Raw genomic sequence first — 22,172 nt, 5'->3', positions numbered from 1 at the left:
TGGAAAGTTCTGCGTGGGTCTGTCTGCTAGCTCTTTCCCATGTGGCAGGAAAAAAATGCTTTCTGAAAAGAAAGTGTCTTAGATTGTGTTCCTCGGAAGCAGAACCCAAGCAGCGGGGATTGTCAAAACACAGGTCCAGTGGGCCTTGCATGTGAAATCTGTGGGGCTTAGGTTTCCGAGTTCAGAATTCCTTTGTACTTTTCCAGATTTTGGAATATTTACACAGGTTTTAATCAGTTGAGCATTCCTAATCCAAAAATCTAGCATCTTCTGAATTTTGAAATGTGTAAATCTCATATTGACATCTATGAATTTTAATTTGATCATGTTCTGTGACTTTTCCTGGGAGACACATACACACGCACACACACACACACACACACACACACACACACACACACACCAAAAAAAATCACTGTTCACTCCTGATAGAGCACCAATAGTCCACCTAAGAAAGCTACCATAGATAAGCCAGTGGGTTCAAATGGAGTTGCTCACAGGAGCAGGGGTGAAGGGTCACTCACAAGAGCAGGGGAGTATAGTCAGTCATAGGAGGAGGGGTAAAGGGTCACTCACAGGATCAGAGTGAAGGGTCTCTCACAGGAGCAGTAATGAGAGGTCACTCCTAGGATCAGGGGTTAAGGGTCACTCACAGGAGCTGTAGTGAGGGGTCACTTACAGGAGCAGGGGTGAAGAGTTACTCATAGGAACAGAGATAGGGGGTAACACACATGAGCAGGGGTGAAGGGTCACTCGTAGAAGCAGGGGTGGGGATTAGTCACAGGAGCAGAGGTGTAGGGGTCACTCACAGAAGGCAATTAGACCACTGAAGAAGACTCCTCCAATCCCAGTAACTTCTCTACTTCTACAAGGGACAATAGCAGGCTCAGCCCTATGAGGTTCTCACATGGACCGGCACACCTGTTCTGATCTTATGATGGTATGGGCCAGGCCATGTCATAACTAGATAGTATAGTTCTGTCAGAGTGTTTCTGATTTCATATATTTAGAATAGAGACTCTTAATCTGTAACTGAAAAGTGCTCCCAGAAAAGATCAAGACAGTGAGGAAAGGGAGGCCAGGAAGGGAAAGACGAACACATAGGAAGTATGGCCATAGTCTGGGGAAGGTAACTTGGGCTCAGGTCTACAGGCCAGTAGAGAGTACTGGCCAGTCTGGAACAAGTGCACTGATTATTTATGGTCTTGGGGATTAACAGTCATTTGTAAGGGCTACAGCCTGGGTCATTAATGCCCTCATCACTCGGCCTCTGAAGATATAGACAGAAGGGTGTCTGAAGGGAGCCCTGGATGTGAATTTATGTAACTAGAGTCCTCATGCTAAGGGACACTGAAGCACAGGGTGGCTAAGTGGGCTCCATGACTAAGACCACATCATCAGGAGCAGTAAGGATTCTGCTGCACAGGTTGTCCTCTTGTCCATAGCTCCAGAAGATGCTCATGTGTCTCACAAATATTAACGGTGGGGCCAACAAAGTCACACACACACACACACACACACACAAACTAGAGACTCACCACTTTCCAGTGTAGCATAAATCCACGAGGGTTAGGTATAGGTTCTCAAGAATTTATTAAGATATAAAATAGAGGTAAACATTCACAGATACATGATGGGGAATGTACTGTGTATGTTCATCTTATTGGTTATTGAATAAAGTACTTGTTTGGCCAATGAAACAGCAAGTTAGACAGGACTAGGAGTCAAAAAGGATTCTGGGAAATGTAGTAGAGAAGTGGTGATCCAGGCCTGAAGTGACATAGCAAGGAGACTCATATTTAAGCATTGAGAAACAGAAAGTGTCCCTTTTCCCCTTCGCCTGCTCCAGCGACAGGATGTGAGCCACCTGCAAGAGAGGGCACCAGTGAAAGGCATCCTCTATAAGATAAGTCTTATAAAATATATAGATTTATGATAATTAAGACTGAGCTAACAGATAAGAATCCTAGTCATTGGCCAAGCAGCATTTGAACCAAATACAAGTTTCAATGTATTAATTTGGGCCCTAACTAGGGAAGGTGGCTGGTGTAAAGCTCACACATGGCAATGGGGCTCAACGGCTTTTGGTGGAAAGATTTATCATAACAGATACAGAACAGGTTAGATACCATCTCTGATGCAGTTGCTCGGACCATCCAAGAGAGCATTCAAGCAAGAGAGCAAGAGACCCTTTCCATCTGCTTATCTGTTATCAAGTAGGCAGACAAAGATCATACCCTAGAGCTTGCTGCCCAAAAGTCATTGGCTAAATGGATCGAAATCCCACACCATTCCCGAGTCAAAGCCATGAATGTCAAAGAACAAGAGAGACCTAGAAATGGCCTGGGACAGGAGAAAGCAGAAGAGGGAGGACATATCAGGGAGGCCCAGGCTTTAAGTCAGCATACTGTGGCACCTTACAGAAATAGTTTAAGGACAGAGAATTATGGCCTATTAAGTAGAAAAAATGAAAACAGATGATGAAAAAAGGGGCGACTGTCATGAGTCATCAGAGATAGAGTGGAGTAGAAGATTCAGAATGAAGTTTGAAGTTCAAACTACCAGGACAGTAGACAGTTGGGCTGGGGGAGGAAGGGAAAGAAAAATTAATGATGGTTCCTAAGGGTTGGGCTCAAACGAGCCAGTGGTTACGGGGTGGCAGAGTTGAGGTGGCCCTGGAGCAACACAGGAGGTGGGGCAGGAAGGACTGCAGTAGGTTGGGTAGCTCCCTGGAGCTGGAGGAACACATGTTGCTAATGGGTGGTAACTTCTGATACCTCAATCCACCAGTCAAACAGCTATTTCCTCCTCCAACATCCATGTTCCATATACCACAGAGCTGAGGTCGTGTTTCCAGCATAATGTTGGTCATTTGTCAATAGCACTATTTACACGTGTACTTAGATGCCTTACTGTAGGAAGAATAACTTCTGATTTGATGAACTCAGCCCTACATGAAGGACCAGTTCAAGGCTGTACATCAGGAAACAAATGTCCATATTCAGTTCTGGATCCAGACGGGTCTCACGTTTGCCATCAGTCAGAAAGAGGCAATCTTCTCCGAGTAAAGGAGAGCTTAAGAAAAATACAAAAGTCTAAACATTCCGTATCACATGAGAGAAAGAGTTAGAATGTTACCAAAGTGAAAGGAAATCAATGAGGCGACTTTGGAGACCCATTTCAATCTGGCACTGACATTGTTTTTTCCTAGTAATTTTCTTCCAGTGTTAACAGTATTGAGTTTGCCTATTGATTCTATTATTTTTGACCTTGCATTAGTGTGGTCTAATCTTACATGCCATAAAATTTCCCTTCACAGCTAAAATTATTGTATGGCTCCGGAGGAAACTTCCAATCAGGTCTGGTACCTCCCCCCCCCTAGGATTTTGATGGGTGTATAAACGGCTATAATGAGTTGTGTTGACTTCCAATATACTTTCAAGTTGTTTACAATTTATTAAATGCTTGAAGCGAGGTCATCATATAAACGATCAACTGTATTGATGGGAGCACTCAAGCCCTGATGGATTGAAGGCCACTGACAAGCCAACCAGATTGGCCAACTTGAATTTGAGTCAATAGCATAAATATATATTTGACTCCCAAATCGAAGCCAACTTCACATTCGTTATTCTGAAAACCCTGTTAAATAAATACCTCCAGAGTGTCCCACTGGAAAACATATTCTCCCTACCCAGTAACTCCTGCAGCTAGACCCTTTCTGCAAAATCAATAATCCGAGCTGAATGAGTTCAAAAATATGGGAGGTATTTGATGAGAGCCCAAAAGCTTTTGAATATTTTTCTTAAGAAAAGAATAGATTTATTGTTGGCTTTCAGAGGAGGGGGATTTGGCAGCTATCCTCTCCAAGGGCTTAGGAAGTGTAGTCACAACACACCATTAGCGACTCATCCATCCTCGGCCTAGCCCTCCAATGGGTATCCGTAGGAGGTCAAACCACCTGTACAGTACAACTCCCATCCGGCCTTTGATACTTTGATGCAGCCTTGGCTCAGTCTGTAGGCAAAGACATCTTGGGATTTACTGGCATCTCACTAATGGGTTTGCCCACAAACACTTAGAAAAGTATTGCTAGAAGAGTTAATTTGCCTCTTAATGATTTAATTATATGCTACAGCTCTGCTGTAGATGAATAACAATGCTCCCCTCTTCCCTGCTGCTGGAGGCTGCTGATTTTGGAGACTTTTGGAAAAGCATGTCATTGGCTTTTCTCTGAGTGAGCAGAATTGAGTCACAGGGGGTTGAAAGGAGCTTTTTCCTAGCCCCTAATAACTGTCCCCACTCATCTGGAGTGGAGTAAGGGGGCTCCATCAAGCTGACACTGACGGGCATTGTGAATGTGCTGGGTTTATTTTTGCATCGTCTTGATTGATCCCAGGAAGTGATTTCAGTCTTCTGTTTCATGTCAAGTTCAGTGGGGTCACCTGGTGGCACAGTGCAGAGACAGAAAGTGGACGAGAGACTGGGGAGGTAAGCCAGAGAGTCAAGTGCTTTCTGTGAGAGCTTGAGGACCCCAGTTGGGGTCCGCTGCATCCATGCTAAAGTTGGGCATGTCTGTGTGCACTGAGGAGACAGGATTGCTGGGACTTACTGGCCCAATAGTATTCCTGATGAGGTGCCCTTTAGGCTCAGTAAGAGACCATGCTTCAAAAAATTAAGGTGGACAGCAATAGAGGGAGGGCAGGTGGTGTTGACCACTGGTTTCTGCTTGCACATGTGCACACATACACAGGTACCTGCAAACACATGGACACACACAAACATGTGTACATGCATGCACACACACACAAAGTGCACAGGCTAGGAGTACACTGGAGTCTTTGTAAACTCACTCTCAACTTTTAACCATCAAAACCTACTTTCTTTTTATTTACTTGTTTACCTATTTATTTATTTATTTATTATTTATTTTAATGGCTGAGTCCAAGCCTACCTTTCTGTTTTGAAAGGCCTGAGCTCTTGGTGCCTCGGATGGCCGTGGTGTCTCTCTGCTTTGTGTGTCTCTCAGAAGAGCCAGCCCCGCTCTCTGGCAGCAGCCCCTGTAGCATGATGGGAGGAGGCTCAAGTTTTGTTGGGATCAACTAACAAGAAAGAAGTGTGAGATGGCAAGACAGGGCAGAGGCGGTACCCGAAACAGCTTGCAGCCAGCCAGAGTCTTGGCATCTCAGGAAGCTCCGCAGCTGGCCTTGCCCAGAGGTGTTAGGCAGGGTAGAACAGCTGGCCTTTACTCCCTCTGCCCCGTCTCCATAATGGCGTCACCTGGGTCAGCTGGCACTTCATAGCTGGAAGTCAGCGCTGACCACATGCCCCACAGTGGACAGTGAGGAGAGATTTGATAGGCACCGCCTCTGCATTCAAGGCACCCTGTGTCCGTTCAGCTGTAGAAACACTAATCAGGGCCACGAGGACGGCTCAGTCAGTAAAGTGCTTGTCTTGCAAGTGTGAGGGTGGGAGTTTCATCCCAGATCTCTTAAAAAGCCTGGGTGTGTGGGGCTGGAGAGATGGCTCAGTGGGTAAGAACTCTGGCTGCTCTTCCAGAGGACCTGTGTTCAGTTCCCAGCACCCACATGGTGGCTCACAGGCATCTGTCACTCTAGTTCCAGGGCATCTGATGCTCTCTTCTGGCCTCTGTAGGTACCAGGCATGTGTGTGGTGTATAGACATACTTGCAGGCAAAAAGCACATACACATAAAGTAAAATTTAAAAAGGAAAAAAAAAATAAATACCTGGGCTTGGCAGTCGGTGCACACGTGCAATAATATCAACACTGGGAAGCGGGGCTTCCTGCCAGCCAGCTTAGCCAGTGTGAGACCTGAGTGGAACAAAGAAACACCCAAGGTGGACAGAGTTGATGTATGCAGCAGAGGTTGACTTCTGGCTTCCACACACTCATACATGCACATACTGGCTCATACATGCTCATAACCGCACAGCATGCATACACACGTACATACATGCACACACATGCACATATACACACATACACGCACACATGCACATACACACACATACATGCACATACACGCACATACATACTCATACATGCACACACATGCACATACATGCACATACACACACATGCATGCTCATACATGCACATACATATATTATGGGCTGGGCACCTAGGCTCACCTTTTATATGCATCACTTTGCAGGACTTCAAGGGGAGGGTTAGCCTTAGGCATGTTCCAGTGAGAAAATGGAGGCTCACAAGTGAGGTGGGAACTACTCCAGCCGCCACAGCTAGCTAGGGCTGGATATCAGAACAGAACAAATGTAGTCTGACACCAGGCTCTGAGTGTAAGGCAGATGGGGACCATGCAGGAAGCTTCACACATCTATTCCAGAGAAAGCTGTGAGGATCTGCAGCCATGTCGGTCCCAGTGCAGTGAGCTTGGGTCTCTTTTCCTCACTTTCTCTGATGGGAGTGCATTCATCTCCGAGTCTTTTGGTCTGTTCAGATGCACTTGACTTTCATTTCATTTCATTTTTTTTTTTGCAGATTAGCTCCCCGACCACTGTGTTGTAGGGTGTGCACATGCATATACATTTATAAATGGGATGTTACTATTATTATGAAACTATATTATTAGCTATGTATATGAAAAAAATTAAAAATGATGGAATCCTTTGTTAAAGACTTGGTTTTTATCATCTTTAGATTCTGTATGTATGGGTGGTCTGCTTGTGGGTGTGCACGTGTGTGTGTGTGTGTGTGTGTGTGTGCACGTGTGTGTGTGTGTGTGTGTGTGTGTGAGTGTGTGTGTGTGTGTGTGTGTGTGTGTGCCTGAGGAAGCCAGGAACATCAGATGCCCTGGAGCTGGAGTTACAGACAATTGTGAGTGCTGGGAACCAAACTTAGGGTCCTTTGCAGAGGCAGTGGGTGCTCTTACGCACTGAGCCAGCTCTCCCTGTCCCCAATGACTGAGGCTTTGCTGGATGGTGTTGCTAGCCATCGGCCCCGAGTTGTACCTACATTCTGAAGATTGTAAACCCAGAGAAGAGAAATCTATGCTACTGGTCAAGTATCCCAGGTCTGTTGTGGATGTGTGGTGTGGCTTCCGGTCATTTTTTAAAAGTTTCTTTTACGTGTCCCCATCTGCAGATGGGCTCGGTGCTACCCATGTCTTGGAGACGTTGAGCGAGGAGTCGACTTTCAATGCCTGGTTCCCAGGATGTGCTCAGTCAATAGAGTCTTCCGTGGAGGCTAAAGGGCCGGGTGTGAAGCTGGACCTGACTCAGGCAAGAGATGGGCTCTTGTGATTTCCCCGGCTGGGGTGTGTGTCTCTTTTCGGTCAGTAGGACCAGCACTCACACTATCTGTGAAGGTAGTTTCTGGGAGTTCACTGAGATGTGATGCCAGAGAGGAGGAAACACCCCAGAATCTTGCCTTGGCTCCGGTGACTTGGTTATTTCCTGAGGGAAAAAGGCAGAGAGTAATAAATCAAACTCCTCCAGGTGTGTCTGACTCTAGAGGAGAGCACCTTCTCAGAGGCACTGTGGGAAGGTGTAGCCTGGGGCTTCTTTTCTAAAAGTGTGCTTTTCCCTAGAAATGGAGAAACCCCATTTGAAAGGCACAGGTGCCCTGAAGCTGTGCTTGGAACAGTGCTGCTGTTTCTTTGAACTCCGGGCTCACACCTGGAGGTGGGTGGCGGATGGTCATTCTTCCACTTCCCATTCCAACACTCCGGCCCCCCCCGACCTCCATGATGTCTCATGTATGGGGGACACATGCCTGAAGGAGAATGAACAGGAGAGAATTCCCAGTGAACCCTCTATGGTTGATTCTGCTTTAGGTACGACACGATAATGTTTACAATGTGGTCATCACTTTCCTAGAAAGCATGGTTCCCTAGTTCTCTGCTGGGCTAGAGGCAGGTCCTTGAGGTCACAACTCTGAGGTCAGGCTCAGAGGTACCTTGAGGGCTGAACCTTAGGAGCCATGGGAATTCAGGAACCCAAGGATGTACTGAACCCTTGTGACATTAGCATAATATTTGCATATAATCCACTCAGGTCTACCAACACACTTTCAATCAACTCCTATTTATAACACTTAATAGGATTAAATGCTACATAAATCTATATAGCAATGCTTGAACAGTAATCATATTGTTTCTAAGGCACAATAATATGAAAGAAAAGTTCATACATGTTTAGCACCTGTGTTGCTTTTGGACATATTTGATCTGCAGTTGGTTGAACCCACAGGTGTGGATGCTCATGTGGAGGTAAAGCGGGAACAAAGCAGAGACGTGACAGCAACTAAAGCCATGCTTGTAGAAGAGCAGGGCAGTGACACGGATGGGAAGGTGACTACTAGAAGGCGTGCTAGGCTGCAGCTTCCAGTCTGGGCGCGTGAGGTGCACTCCTGCTGTGGCCCTGCAGGACTGTGTAGGACTCCTCCCTCACACAGGGGCGTCCACACAAGGCACAAAGGAGCTGGTCTCTACACACCAATCGCTACCACTTACTGCTTGAGAAAACTCCCCAGGCAGTGGTCTCCTCAGTCTTCTGTGATCTGGTCAGTATGCCCATCCGAGAGAACCCATAGGCAGAAGGAATGTCAGGCCACCAGGCGGGAGGGGTAGAGCTCTGTCTGCTCCAGGCAGGCACCGGGGACAATGGTTACAAGTGTTCATCAGCGGCTGACTCTTTGGCTTCTAGTTTGTTTCTCCTCCTTTAGGCTCTGTGTATGGAATGTCGATGAGGCATAGGATTGAGGTTCATTTTTGCCCCTAGAAAGCTCACAATTTACTGAGGGAGTTGAGGAGATTGAGTAAAATAACCTTCAGTTAGCGATGTGAGCATTCTCCGATGTTGTGCAGCCATTTTCTCTGAGTTGGACATGACCACCGCCATCTTGACTCAGAGAGTCTGTGGTTCAGGAGCTTAAACCTACTGTGTATATGTGTATATGTTCCTTACGTGTAGGAATGTGCCTGTGGTCACCTTCAGGAGATTAGGCCTAGTGTGTGCATGTGCATATATTCCTTGTGTGTAGGAATACACACATGTGTGGAAGCCAGAAGCCAATCACACATGCCATCCCTCAGGTGCCATCCATCTTGCTTATTGAGACAGGACCTCTCACCTGGAGATCACTCACTAGGCTGGGCTCTTTTCTTTTTCACACATTGGTCAATCATTCGTAAACACTCATATTTGGACCAGAGAAAGGCTTTACATCCCTCTGAGCCTCACCTGGGGAAGGCTTTGCCACTTGCATGGGACAAGGTTGTGTCCAGTTCATGTCTGCAGCACACATTCACTCAGGACCTCATGGCTCCTTACACACAACGCAGGGCTGCCAGCAACAGTTAGCATGTGTTAATTGTCACTTCTATTTGTGCGTTTAGAATTCTGTTCTGTCTTCCCTTCTTTTAGCATCAACTTCTTTCACCCCCATTTCTAGTCCATTGGTGCTGTCTCTCTGGCGACTATAACTAATATTCTCTCTAGACCAAATGTGACACAGTTTATTTAAGTGCTTGAAAAAGGCGAGCAGGTGAGGGGACAGACAGCCACTAGCACACAATAGAACAGGGTTTGCTTTGTCTCAATAAGAACTTTGAATTTCCTCATTGACTTTTTAAAAAAGAATTCAAACCCTCATTTTAAGCCATTCCTGGTAGGACTGATATCTCTTGTTTAGAGTCTCCTTCAACAGACAGGGGGGAAGTGAGGCTATTTTCAATGGACAAATATTCAGAATTTTTTTCACTGAAGGTGACACCTCATGTCTCGTTTGCTGGCTCCCAGGTAGTTCTTCTTGTAGAGCATCCTGTAATGCTTTGGAAGAAAGGGGTGACTTGTTCCTATTGCTGGCTTTCTGTCACCGGCCTCAGAGAGGGATCCACCTGCCAAACAGGAGGATTTGATCAGTAAGTGACTTCTGTCCCTCCCTGGACTTTAGAGACCTAGACTGTCAAACATGGATTTGGGATCCATTCTACCAGTGTTTAAAAATTATAGAAACACCTCTGGTAGTGGACTAGCATTTTTCCCTGGTGTAAGAAGGGACTTTGAGAGCCCATCCACGTGAAGGGATGCACTCTGGCCCTGGACACATGGGGAAGGGCCTAGGCCCAGCACAGGAAGATTTGGTGGACTTTGCAGAGCCCCTGTTGAGGGCTTTACCCTGCCTGGGGAGTGGTGGGTGGATGGGGTGGGGGGTAGGTTGGGGGTGCGGGAGGACGGATGGGGTGAGGGGAGGGAGAGGGAGAAGGGACTTACATGTGAAACAAGCCTGTTCCCTAACTTGAATTAATAATAAAAAAATTATAGAAACACAGCTTTCTTTTTTTCTTCTTCTCATAATCAACCAAAAAGTAAGTGGTGAGAAGACTTGGATTTGTGTGTGTGTGTGTGTGTGTGTGTGTGTGTGTGTGTGTGTGTGTGTGTGTGTGTGTGTGTGTGTGTGTGTGTGTGTGTGTGTGTGTGTGTGTGTGTGTGGTGTGTGTGTGTGTGTGTGTGTGTGTGTGTGGTGTGTGTGTGTGTGTGTGTGTGTGTGTGTGTGTGTGTGTGTGTGTGTGTGTGTGTGTGTGTGTGTGTGTGTGTGTGTGTGTGTGTGTGTGTGTGTGTGTGTGTGTGTGTGTGTGTGTGTGTGTGTGTGTGTGTGTGTGTGTGTGTGTGTGTGTGTGTGTGTGTGTGTGTGTGTGTGTGTGTGTGTGTGTGTGTGTGTGTGTGTGTGTGTGTGTGTGTGTGTGTGTGTGTGTGTGTGTGTGTGGTGTGTGTGTGTGTGTGGTGTGTGTGTGTGTGTGTGTGTGTGTGTGTGTGTGTGTGTGTGTGTGTGTGGTGTGTGTGTGTGGTGTGTGGTGTGTGTGTGTGTGGTGTGTGGTGTGTGTGTGCGTGTGGTGTGTGTGTGTGTGTATGTGTGTGTGTGTGTGTGGTGTGTGGTGTGTGTGTGTGTGTGGTGTGTGGTGGCAGTGGAGTAGGCCAGAGGTCAACATCTGGTATCTTCCTCAGTGGTTCTTCGCTTCATTTTTGACAAGCTCTCACTGAAACTGGACTCATCCATTCAGGTCGCCTGGCTAACCAATCTGTTGCCTTTCCTCAAATGCTGGCATCACAGACAAGCATGCACCTCCATGTCTAGCTGTTATGCGGGTGCTGGGATCCAAACTCAGGTCCTCACGCTTGTGCAGTGGGCACTTAACCAATTGACACCCCTCCCTCCCCAGTCCTCTGGAGCTGTTACTGATCTGTTGCTCTTCCAAGGGACCTTCATCAGCAAGGAGTCCACATAGCAGCTTTGGGAATCAGTGCTTGCAGCGGCGGAGCTGCACAGCACATTTACAATGGACTGGAAGACTGTTCTCATCCAGCATGCAATGCTTCTGTGCACACAAAGAATTCTAGGCCAAGTGGGGACAGTCATCCCCTAGCACACTTTCCAAATGCAGCTTCCTCGTATGAAAGGTTGTGTCCGTCTTATCAACCCGCATCCCAGCACCTCAGACAGAGTGGCCCAGAGTACTCTTAAATATGGGAGGTTTCCATGTAAGTCAAGCTCATGTCCTAGAAAAGAAGGAGGGGGAGATTTGGTGTCTCTCATGTGTTAGTTAAATTGCAGGAAAAATGCAATTACCATAAGAAAATCATTCTCCTATGGATATGATTTAATCCATGGGATGAGCTGAGGGCAAACATGAGGAAAATACAACCTTCACTGTAGGAGTTTATGCATGAGAAAATTTTAAAAAGATTTAAAACAAAGTAAAGTAAGATGAGCCACATTCTTAGAGTCTAAATATGCAACCCATCAAATTTGATAACACTACCTTATGCACGTCAAAATTTGTTTTTTTTTTTTTTTTTTTTTTTTTTTTTTTTTTTTTTTTTTTTTTTTTTTGAGACAGGGTTTCTCTGTGTAGCTTTGGAGCCTGTCCTGGCAATCGCTCTGGAGACCAGGATGGCCTCGAACTCAAAGAGATCCGCTTGCCTCTGCCTCCCGAGTGCTGGGATTAAAGGCGTGCGCCAACGCCCGGCCCACGTCAAATAATTTTTAAGGTAAGTTACATGAATAATAAAACACTGACAGACCCCTGTTGAGCTCTGGTTTCCTGGGCGGTGTCCTGTACCGGCCGAGAGCCCCAAGCATCTCCTGGTTCTGCCTCCCTAGCACTGCATTACAGGTGCCAGATACTACGGCCAGGTCCTGGAGCTGTGTGGCAAGTCCTTTACTGACTGCACTATCTCCCCAGACTCTGCATGATTCATCATTAATGCAGGCCCCATTTGTAGGTGTAGCTAATTCAGCCAAACTTCCTCCCCTACCCATGTCTTGGATATTGGGTTGCAACTGCTATTTCCAAACTTCTTGATCTTTCGGGCAACTGGTCCCCATCCTAGACCTGTCTACACCTTGTCGTACTTTTATTTCTGTTACCTTGAGAACATACCCTGCTTTCTAACAGTTTGGAGGACCACTAGCTCAAGAGCGGCCCCACCCACAGTGAGCTGGGCCCTTTCCCAACAACCATTAATCAAGAAAATACCCCTCACCTGTTACGATAAATGTTACAATAAATCTTTCTGCCAAAAGCCGCTGAGCCCCATTGCCATGTGTAAGCTTTACGCCAGCCACCTGCCCAAGTTAGGCCCAAATGAATGCACAGAGAGACTTGTATTAGGTACAATGCTGCTTGGCCAATGACTAGGATTCTCATCTGTTAGCTCAGTATCAATTATCATACATCTATATATTTTATAAGACTTATCTTATCGGACACCTTATTGGTGTCCCTCCTTGTTGGTGGATCACATCTTGCCGCTGGAGGAGGCGAACGGGAAAAAGGGACGCTTCCTGTTTCTCCTTCGCTTAAATATGAGTCTCCTTGCTATGTCACTTCTTGCCTGGATCAGCACTTCTCTACTACATTTCCCAGAATCCTCTTTGACTCCTAGTTCCGTCTAACTTGCTGTCTCATTGGCCAAACAGTATTTTATTTAACAATCAATAAGATAAACATACACAGCAGTACATTCCCCATCACTCACCACTTGCCTACTGGTCAATCTGACAGGCATTTTCTCAATTGAGGTTCCCTCTTCCCAGATGGCTTTAGCTCCTGTCAGCTTGGCAATAAACTAACCAGCACACAGATGAGGACAGAGAGAAGCTCCAGGTCATCAGAAGACCGAATTTCTGATGCAGGTCATTATCATTTATGTCTGCAAAGAAGGCATACCACAGACCCATTCTATCATTAACTCAACCCTTGGTGTTTACAGAGGCTGGGTTGCTACCTGTTCCAGCCAAGGGTATTAGCAATCACCAAAAATGTAAGGGCAAGCAAGGCAAGACAAGACAAAAGAACAATAACAACAAAACCCACAACACACACCCCTGAATGTGGACACACAACAAGGAAATGACAGTTTTCCATTAGTATCCTCACAGCCCTTCCTGGGGTCTTCTCTGCTTTATTACTGACACTGGTTTTGAAAATTTGGTTCATTCTCTGTCTTATTCCCTCCATTATTTTCCCAACATTCTCTCTCATTCTTGTCTGTGATTCTTCAGGTTTTGTGTCATGGCCACATTTTTCAAAGACTCTAATTAGTTAATTGCTCTTTCATCCTTCCATTTGGTGCTCCCGTCACCCCATTCAGGAAGGAAGAACTCTTTGAGCCATTTAAAGTAACAAGTGCGGATGACATGACTTCTTAACACGAAATGGAAACATGAGGGTTTTAACCCGATAGTCCTTCCTTCCCAGAGATAAAATATTCACATCTTCTATTAAAAATGAGTTCACAGTGCGGTTATGGATTGTATAACTTAAAAAGTGATGGCCAAAATAATAAAAATAATAAATCACAATTTGAATATTATTTTTGGTTTTAAAAGCAACATAAATCACAAATATACACATACATAAAACAAAATGCCTCTAACATGTATGTATATGATATATATGTTAAGCATAGTAATTAAAACCTTAAGTGCAGTGTTAACCATCACAAAGACATTTCATATTCAAACCACAACAGGACTTGATCTTAAGATTGGATTCCCATTTATTGTCTTTCCAGATTTCGTCCTGATGGGGACTACTTTATCCGTCTCAGTTTTAGGATCCATGTGTTTAAACTTGCCTTTGGAGTCTGTTTCCCCCTTCTCATGCACGGCTCTGTTCGGTTGCTACCACTGTGCCCTACCCTGAATGCTTTCCTTAACTTCACTTTTAAGAGGAGCCTCAGATTCTCCATGTACAACTCCCTCCTCCTTGGAGCAGGAGTGAGAAAGCTGCCACAGAAAGTGACCAGTGTGGCCCAGTTTGCTGAGAATTTTCTTTCTGTTTCACCATCGAAGGTATCAGAAAAAACCATCAATCCTGGGCAAAGTGGGGCAAATAGCCACCTTATTGCCATGGAAATTAAACAGTGATCTTGCCATTTCACCAGTGCCCTCATTATCAAAGCATTGCAAACCAGTGGCTTAAAGCAGTAGAAATTAACTATATCAGTGTTCCGGTCCCAAGGACCGGATTCCCTCTGATTACTCCAGAATATTCTTTCCTTCCTTTTTCTAGACTGCAATTCCTAGTCTGACAACCTTTGTGCTCTTTGTCTTGGTAGATGCGTCTTTCCAACATTTAACTCCATAAACACATGGCCATTATCTTCCTGCGTGTCTCCACAAAGTCTTCCCTCTGTGCTGCGGCTGTGTCCAGACAAGTCAAAAGTCATATCCTAGAGAACTCATCTTCCCGTCATCACATTTGCAAAGGTATTTAGGAGGAGGTCCCATTTGATTACACTAGGGGTCAGGGTGCCTATGCATCCTTCTCAGAGAACATGGCTCAACACGTAGAGGTGCTGTTCTGCCTTTTGATGATTTCACAATGAACTCCACGGCATCAATCATGGGAGGTTGTTAAAACAGACTGAGGTGTCTGTACTTCATGTGCTAGGGGCAGCAATGAGTGGCTGATAGCTCCAGAACAAAAGAGTGACATACAGTTAGAGACATTTTAATACTATTAACATGGCAGCTGTGTCCATGATGGATTGAACCATGATGGAAGAAGGAGATTAGGACCATGAGAAATCTCCTGGGCGTGATGCCCAGCAACAGTCCTTGTCTCCCGCTGAGCTTTTGGTTCAGGACCCATTGTGCATCTTTGCATCTGAAAGGCAATGTATGACCAAAGTGTTGTGTAAGTATCTTCTCAGCTGAGGAGCTGCCCAGGAATTCCACTGGGATGACTGTCTTGCAGAAGACTTCCTTCTCCAGTGATGGGTGAGAATTTTGTTCTGTACTTATAAATGACCCCACAGACAATTTACAAAAATAATTGCAACTTTCTTGTATCACTGTTGCCTTCTTCCCACTACAACCCAGTCTGTCTTCACCCAACCACATTGCCACCCTGAGTCACATCCAACTGCTAATTTGGGCTTCTTTTCTCTTATCTTCTTAGGCTTCATGACTGTGTTCTCCTCCTTCAGTCTCTTTTGGCTTTAACATTGGAATCTTGCCTTTATCTAAAGATCAAACTCTTGGTCAGGAGCCAGTCATGGGAGGGTGGTGGGCACCTCTTAACATTATCCCTGCACTGTAGTCTACCCTAGCCATCTCCTCCAATCAGAGTAGTGGACCTAATGAAGAAGCTTCATTTCTTAAGATATCAGTTAAGGAATGTCTAGAATAGTGACAGGGGATGTTAAAATACTCAATACTTGAATTTCCAGCCAGTTTTACCATTCATAGAATCTACCCTTTTGGCCCTTAAAGGAGTTTGACCTTATTTTGATCCCGTTTCATTAGAAAAGGGAAGAATGGGTGCCTAGGCACAATTGGTCAGGTAGAATACCCCATTTCCAAATTTAGAATCATGCAGAAACTAGATCAGTCATCTGGAGTGACTTCTAAGAAGATTTCTAGAGATAGAGGGTCTGAGCAGTGGCCGTGACGGCTCTATGGGGTCTCCGAGAAGGAACTGTTTGGGCTTCTGTGAGATGAGGAAAATGACATGAATTGAGCATAGATTCATCTTCAAGGGGAGAATCAGCATGTATGTTCTCATTGGCCAAGCATTGCCTAAAAGCATCCCAAAGTCCCAGCTTCTGTTGTTCTAATCTTCGGGAGTGTGATGGGAACTGGCCTTTCTCTTGGAGTTGCTTTCTAAAGGCAGAAGAAACAAACAGGCAGTACAATCTGACTTTATGTTATTATGTTGAGAGTGATGTAGACGGCACAAGGAACCAGTGGTGTGAGGTGAGCTGGCTGCCGAAGGCATTTCCGAGAAGGAACTGTTGGGGCGGGGCTTCAGTGGGAAGTGGAAAGGATGTCACAGGGACTCAGGCAGGCAGAAGGAACAGGCACCAGAGACCAGATCCATGAGCGTGGCAGATAACAAGGAGGGCTATGCGGCCAGAAGAGAAGCAAACAGTGAAGAGCCCACGACCTGAGGCTGGCAGTGTCAGCTCTTAAGTTCTCTGGGAGCATTGCGAGAGCAGGGTTATTTTAAGTGGGATGGAGAGCCAGGGGACGACATGACAGGGTTATGTTTTAAATAGATGATTCTTGCTACTGTGTTGGGAGGGGGAGTGATTATGAAATAAGCAGAAGGAAGGGAGAGAAAAAGACTGGCCGCTTGTGTGTCCTGTAAGTCCCAAAAGTGGGATGCATATTCACTTGATCTTTGGCTACAGTGGATAACTTCCCTTCCCCTCCCTCTATTCTCTCCCATCCCTCCTTCCCTCCCTCCCTCCCTCCTCTCTCCCTCCTTTTCTTCCTTCCACAAATCCTTATGACTAGAATAGCTCCTAAGAGTCTTAAACACAGAGTCATACACATGGAGAGGAAGAAATAGTTATAAAATACACCACTGGGGACAGCTACAGACCTATTTATGTGTTATTTTTAGCAATGGGTGATGAAAGTATAATTTAGTCTACGTAGAGAACTTATTCTACAGTAGTGAATCTCAACAGGGAGTGGTTTTCTTCTCCAGGGAATGACTGGTGGTTCCTAGAGGCAATGTTGATTGGGATGGCCTCTTCACATCTAGCGGGCAGAGACCAGGGATTCTGCCCTACAATGTCCTATGGTACACAGGACAGTCCTGCACCAAAAAGAAGTTTCTAACACTCAGTGTCAGCGGTGTTGAGGTTGGGACACACTGCTCTGACGTACTTACTGTGAAAGGATGCAAGCATGATGAATTACTAGTAGAACTTTCTGGACTTTCAACATCTCTCCTCTAACTTGAAGGAAGGAGAGAGGAAAATGTAAAGCATACTCACTGACCCAGATATGTGGCTGTCCAGGGGAGTGAGCAGGTGTAGATCCATTGCTTGGGCCATGTACTGGTCATGCAGCGGTGGTCCATTCGGTAAGAGGATTGGTCTTCTGGATTGAGATGGATGATACAGCGCTGGGATGCAGATAACCCACTTGGGAATGGACATCTTGCCAAGGTACCATTTTCTAGTTCATCTTCCCTCTACAGTTTTGAAGATAAACACCACAGAGTACTGAATTACCATCAGGTTTTTTTTTTTTTTTCAGAAAGATGTGTGCAAATAAAAAGCAATCAGATCGGTGCCCTATATTTACCATTAATCTTCATAAATGAGGGGAAGAGAAACTCTTTGCAAAATTAACCGACTTAAAATTTTCCCATTTCTTCACACTGAAGCCTTACCATCTTTGCAAATTAAATTCAGTAAATGAACATTTGTTGAACTGAATTGCAAATAACTCCATTTTGGAGGGAGAGAGTGGAGAGTCAGTCTGATTGTGATTTCAGGGTTGGATGAGTCGTATGTCAACCCCAGAGGAGAAATAAAATGTGGAACTGGTCAAGGTGTACCCTCTGAGGGCAGGATTTTTACTTCTGGCCCCAGAACCTCTGCTTTTCCTTTCTCTTCAGAGAAGACTGCCACTGTCTGTCCACCTTAGAAGATGCTCCCCAAGACCCCAGGTGCTGTTGCCTCAACATGCTTGTTGCAAATTTAACAAGTCCATTGTGTATGGGCATGCATGCGTGTTCAGATGCAGGAGTGCGTGAAGGTGGGTAAGTGTATGGCGCCACTCCTCAGACCCTGGCTTTGTGAGACAAGTTTTCTCCCTGGCCTACAGCTCACCAGGTAGACTAGATGCAGGTTTTTCTATGGTCGTTGTGGGTTGGTGAGCTATGACAGGGTGACACAAAACCACCAGAAGATCCTGAGCAGAGTCATGCCTTGATGTGGCTTGCCTTCTAAGATTATTCTGGCTCCTGTGAGGATTTTGGAGTGGGGCACCTGAGGGCGGAGCTTACAGTCACAGCACGGGAGGAGTCGCTGTGCCTTGGGAGCATCACCTTGATGTGTTGTTCTTCTTTGGTGTGTTCACTTTGACTTTCTGTGATAGCTAGTAGTTTTTTGTTTGTTTATAACTTGACACAAACCACAATCATCTGAAAGGGAGGAACCTTAATTGAGAAAATGTCTCAGTAAGATTGGCCTGGAGGCATGTCTGTAGGGGCATTTTTTAATTAATGATTTATGTAGGGGAGCCCAGCTCACAGTGGGTGGGGCTACCCTTGGCAGGTGGTCCTGGAGTATATAAGAAAGCAAGTTGAGCAAGCCATGAGGAGCAAACCGGTAAACAATGCTTCCCCATGGTTTCTGCTTCAGTTCCTACCTCTAGGATCCTGCTTGAGTTTCTTGTCTAACTTCCCTCAGTGATGGAGAGCCACCAGAGGACTGTAAGCTGGCACCACCCACATTCCCCAGAGCTACTGCATGGTTCCATGGTGCCCTTTGTGAATGAGGCGTTTCACTAAACCATTAAACAAGCCAAATTAATAGTGGAAAGCAGACAGAAGAGGTTTGTTAAATGTGGTTGCACTAGGAAGAGGGACAAAATATGCCAGTCCATCTTTGGGGTCCTGACACAGGGTGACGTCTGTATGGTCCCACACAATCACTGTCTGAACCCCAAAGCCCTCCTGCAAGGTCACCTGCCAAGTCATAAATCTTTCTCCATGAGACAAGTCCCCCCATTGGCTGCCCCCAGCGCTTTAGATTTTTCTTCTCCAGCAGCAGATTCCGGGGAAAATTTTAATTCCTTTTATTTTTATTCATCTATTTATTTTACATCCTGGCTGCAGCCCTCCCATCTTCCCTTCCTAGGCCCTCCCTCCACCCCCCATCCCCTCCTCTTCTGATTCCATGCAGGAAATGGCAGGTCTCCCACGAGTATCAATAAAACAAGGCATATCAAGTTGCAGTAAGACTAAGTAAGCACCTCCTCATGTATTAAGGCTGGGCAAGGTGACACAATATGAGGAGTAGGGTCCCAAAAGCCAGCAAAAGAGTCTGAGACAGCCCCTGTTTCTGCTGTTGGGAGTCCCATAAGAGGAACAAGCTATACAATTGTAACATATATGCCTAGGTCAGTCCCATGCAGGCTCCCTGGTTGTCGATTCAGTCTCTGTGAGCCCCTGTGAGCCCAGGTTAGTTGACTGCATGAGCCTTACTGTGGTGTCCTTGACCCCTCTGGCTCCTATACACCTTTGTGCTCCTCCTCCTCCTCCTCCTCCTCCTCCTCCTCCTGCTCTACTGGATTCTAGAATTCCACCTAATGTTTGGCTGTGGGTCTTTGCATCTGCCTCCATCAGTTGCTGGATGGCATCTCTCTGATGACAACTGGGCCAGGCATCAATCTGGTCATAAGTTCAGGCTACTTATCTGCTATTGCTATGAGTTTAAGCTGGGGTCCCCCGCCCTGTAGACTCCTGGGAGATTTCCCCTGCTCCAGGCTTCCATCTGACTCTGAAGTGCAGCCCCCAGCAGTACCCTAAGCACTCTCCCCATCCATGACCCCCCAAACCTGATCGATCAAGTTCCCATCCCCACCCACCCTCAGTCCACTCACAAAATCTCATCTATTTTCCCTTCCCAGAGAGATCTGCATGCCCCACCCCATCCCCATGGATGTTCCTTGTTACCTAGTCTCTCTGGTTCTGTGGTTTGTAATAAAATAGTTATCCTTTATTTTACAGCTAATAGCCACTTATGAATGAGTACATACCATGTTTGTATTTCTCAGTCTGGGTTACCTCACCCAGGATTTTTTTTCTAGTTGCATCCATTTGCCTTCAAATTTCCTGGTGTCCTAGTTTTTAAACAGCTGAGTAATACTCCATTGTGTAAATATACAACGTTTTCTTTATCCATTCCTCAGTAGAGGAACATCTAAGTTGTTTCCAGGTTCTGGCTATTACAACTAAAGCTTCTATGGACGTAGTTGAGCAATGATGTTGTGGTATATTGAGCATCCATTGGGTATATGCCAAAGAGTGCTACAGCTGAGCACTGTGGAAGGTTGGCTCCCAGGTTTCTGAGGAACTGCCACACTGACTTCCACAGTGGCTGTACAAGCTTGTTCTCCCACCAGCAGTGGAGGAGTGTTCCCCTTGCTCCACACCCTCTCCAGTGTGAGCTGTAGCTTATGTTTTTGATCTTAGTCATTTTGACAGGTATAAGATAGACTCTCAGAGCCATTTGATTTGCATTTCCCTGGTGGCTAAGGGTGCTGGACATCTCCTTGAGTGTTTCTTGGCCATTTGAGAGTCTTCAGTTCAAAATTCTCTGTTTTGATCTGTATCTCATTTTTAATTGGATTATTTGGCTTGCTGATATCTAGTTTCTTGAGTTCTTTATATATTTTGGAAACCAGCCCTCTGTCAAGTGTGGGGTTGGTGAACATCTTTCCCCATTCCACAGGCTGCTGTTTTGTCCTATTGACAGTGTCCTTTGCCTTACAGAAACTTTTCAATTTCATGAGGTCCTATTTATTGAAATTCTGATTTCTTGGAGATCCTTATTTCAATAGCCCTAGAGACAAAGGAAGAGAGGGTCACAAGTATCTCTTCAGAAAATCATCATCACTGCCAGGCAAGCCAGTTGCACAGTTCATAGAAGGCACCTCTTCCCTCTGTTTTACATGGTGAAAGGGATAAATAAGCCCCACTGGGGCAATTTTATAAGGATACTAATTCCTTCTTGGGATTCTGCTCTCATGACCAAATCACTTTCCTAAAGGAGAGAGACAACACCAGAGTCAAGTAAATGATGCTAGGTGCTGAGCCAGGGTCATAAAGAATATGGTGGGGACAGCATCGAGATCCATCCAGAGTATCTGAGAGGCAAGATGGCCGTGCACAATGTGAGTGCTGTGACTGAATGACAATGGCAGACAGGAGAATTTTGTCAGTATTCATCCCAAGGCATGTCCCATTTTATTGTTACTAGGTTTCTCAGTGGCTAGCCATGCCCCTTGGAGTACAGAAAGACCCACTGCATGTGAATCTTAGCCTTACTGAGGGTGGAGACTGAACCACTGCCGGAGGCTCTTACAAAGAGGAGCTCAGCAGCAGGATATGAGCAAAATCACAATTCCTTGTTCTGAATCTTGTAGCCTGCGCTTCAAAACTCTTCATTGCTGAGGACTAAACAGGGGATTGAAAAGGCAATGACTAAACATCTCCCAGGACCTCTGGCAACCCAGGCAGTTTCCGTATGACAGCATGATTAAGAACGTGGGCAAAGGGGTCTCGGAGGATGCCACGGGACCAGAACACCCAGGGGAACAGCAAGAAGACACTCCTACCAGCCCAGTGTGAAAGACACATGATGGTTTCATGGGCACAAGCAGTCAGAGAGCATAGGCCTTTAGCAACATGGAGAAACAGTGAGGGAAGCGAAGCTGTGTCAACCACCAAGGCTCCAATCACTCACTTAGAAAGTAGTGTAAAGGTGGACTCCTCATGGGGCTATTGTGAGAAGTAAAAGAGGGATTGTTTGATTATTCAACAGGCTCTTGACTTAGTCTCTTCTCTCTTTCAAAGCTCTCCTCTGTTCACCTTCCTTAGTCCCTCAAACATTTTTCTCTTATTTTCTTGGTAGTATGTTTGACTACATTGTTCTTAAAAAAATTCACAATAAATATTATAAACTATGCATGATTATAATTTTTAAATCATTCACTACAAATAAATTTCCACCATGAAATTTGGGAACCAAATATCCATGATATTACATACCTGTCTTTCTCTTAGGATACAGACTTTTTAAATTTTCATTTTATTTACATATGTGTATGTGTGTGTGCCTGTGTGTGTATGCATACCTGTTTGCCTATAGA

This window comes from Cricetulus griseus, chromosome 6 (assembly GCF_003668045.3).
Source record: "Cricetulus griseus strain 17A/GY chromosome 6, alternate assembly CriGri-PICRH-1.0, whole genome shotgun sequence".
In the NCBI taxonomy this organism is placed as follows: Eukaryota; Metazoa; Chordata; class Mammalia; order Rodentia; family Cricetidae; genus Cricetulus; species Cricetulus griseus.
This window is presented reverse-complemented; position numbering follows the sequence as displayed.